We start from the raw sequence: 2,853 nt of genomic DNA on the forward strand, positions 1-2,853 counted from the left end.
AAAAAGTAGCAAAAAAAGTACCTCAAATTGTACTTAAGTACAATACTTGAGTAAATCTACTTAGTTACTTTACACCACTGTCAAAACTCGTTGTTGTGTTAAACACAAGAGGGAAACTCCACTATGTTTTTTTTAGGTGAAAAATATCAGAATATACTCCTGATAACAGTAACTTGTCCGCCCAGAGTCTAAATAAAGGCATTAGAAAGGTCAAAGGTCATATGTGTGCAGAGAAATATCTTGATGTCCTGAATCCTGAATTTCTGTTGTATACCTTAAAACACAAGAAATATCGTTTTAAAGAAGGTATCCATTCAATGATTAAATTGTATTCCTGTCTTTTGAATTCAATCAGATTGTATTACATGCTATAAGGATACAACTTTGATATATAATTTAACTTTTCATGTTCAGTTTGAAGGTTTATAAGTCAGGCTTATGCCTTCTCTGTGTTTCTTTTCAGCTTTCTTTCTTTATCCCATCATAATGTCACTTAATTCTGCAGGACACGACCAGCTTGATATTGCAGGATACTACTTCTGCAAAGTATTTAAAAGCAAAGCTGATTTTTCTTTATGCATTCGGCTTTCAGTCCACTTATTGTGGTTTCACCCCGCTTGCTACTACATCCAACAATACAGGCGATGCACTCACAGAGAAATTTCCCCCCCGCACATTTTGCAATGCGGATGTCAATATGGATGTTCAGCAGTAGAAACTCATTACACAGCGGGTCCTGTGTGTGTGTGTATGTGTGTGTCTGTGTGAGATATATCTATTTTTCTTTGAAATATGCCTGCACTAAAATACTATCCATTACTAAACAATGTGGGTTATAATGTGGTGAATAATTCAGATGCACTCTAAAATCCATCATGGAGATTTTTAGAGGAAGACCATAGGCTACATGAAAGACTAAAATACACCCAGAAAGACAAACTGTTTTAAATTCTCTCACACAAGATTAAAAAGGAAGCCTATATAAGATGAAGACAGTGGATTGCCTTTTCTCTTGTGTGCCTTAACACATAGACTTGACTTTTTTCTTACAAAGAAGGGCTAATTGCTGATGCAGTTTTGAAATGCAAGGAATAACACATTTTGCAATAAAGTCAAGACAATACCTTTGTTGTGCTGCGGAGCATAATTCTGCCTTTTATACAAATCCTTTTTTGTCACGCTTCGAAGCACTCTGTAAGCAACCTGTTCATGTCTGTTCTTGTTCATGTCAACATGCACGGTTGTCCACTGCGTTTTCAAAAATCTCTCTTCCCTCAATTGCTGTTTGCTCATTTTATTACCACGGGATTTTTGTATACAATGACCTTGTGGCTCCCAAAAAGTATACTTTACTTGCACTATATTCCTTTGAGCTACTATACAAAAGAAGTAAACACATTTCTAGAACTGATAAATATTGAGGTATCAGTAAAAGTAAAGAAACTCAGCAGTAATATTAATATTATCATCTTTATTTGTTAAATTATTTTCATTATTACAAGCTGAAACACTAAAGGGATTTTTACATTAATGCACCACAAATTATAACACAAAAAAATAATTACTCTCCGACCACTGACCGGTTTTGCAAGTGGAGCAATATTGGAATAAATTAATTAATTTCATGTCTCGTTTCTCACATTTTTTGTTGTATTTGGAATAGCCCATACATACATTTTTCGTAAATCAATCATTTCTCTTTTACATAACCTTTTTTGATTTCAAGTATTGTGCTTTGCTTCACTTCAGGTCCATTTCAATTGTTAAATAAACTGTTAACGAAAAGAAAACACTAAAAGAAGAAGCTGCTAGTGTGTTTTAAATATGACGTCATGGTTTACGTCCCCACGGGGGGCGGACCTGCCGCCGTGTGAACGTGAAAAAAAGCACAATAATGCAGCAATTAAGAGCGAAATCACCACTGTGTGATGTTAAATCAGCCTGATTCAAATAACGTTAAAAAAGGAAGTTGCATCGACTATAATTAAACACTGAATTAGTGCAGCCCCCTGGGAGCAGCTGAGTGACCCAAATAAACACTGATTTAACCACAGGGTCTCTTAGCTAGCATGCTAACTCTCGTAGGATCCTCTATCACTGACTTCTGAGGAACTTCTACCTTTAGTGAGGCCTTCCCACTGTTTTGACAATAATCCGTGATTAAATGGAGGAGGCACTGGGACTAAAGAGAATTGGAGATATTCTGCTTTGGGAATAAACGAGGATACAGGTTTTAGAAGATGGAGGAGGACTTCACAAGACAGGTGAGGACAACGACACACTCACCTCACTGATATATGTAGCTAAACAACTATACAGCTTTCCTTTCATGTGTCAAACTGCATCTAATGTGCAGATTATATTGTATTTTCATCGGTGTTGTCTGCCTTGGAGATCGTATGTTTGTGCCATGCTACTGTTTTTGAAGTTATTTAATTTATTTGGTTTTCTAATGCTTGTTGCACTCACTGTTGTGTCCTGGGTAACTCCTTTAACAATCATACAGAGAAAGGTTGTTGTTTTTTCATAGTTCATGATCACTGTACAGGATGCAAATGTCTAAGGAAGTGGATTCATTGTTGGTTTGGACACAAGGACTCATGTTGTTGTTGTGCTAGTTTTGGTGTAGTTGTAGTAGATGTTATGTACTTTTCATGCAGTTTAAGTGTACCTATTTTCAAAAGTTCTATCATAAAACATCCTCATCATCATATATATTTCAGTATGCCTATATGTTTACACAAGTCATTGTACTTGAGTTATTTGAGTATGTTGTAGTACTACCATCTCTGGTTTAAAGAGTCTGTACACCAAACTTAGAAGACCCTTTTGATAGGCCTGCTTTGTGCATAA

This window comes from Notothenia rossii (assembly GCF_949606895.1).
Source record: "Notothenia rossii genome assembly, chromosome: 7".
Taxonomy (NCBI): Eukaryota; Metazoa; Chordata; class Actinopteri; order Perciformes; family Nototheniidae; genus Notothenia; species Notothenia rossii.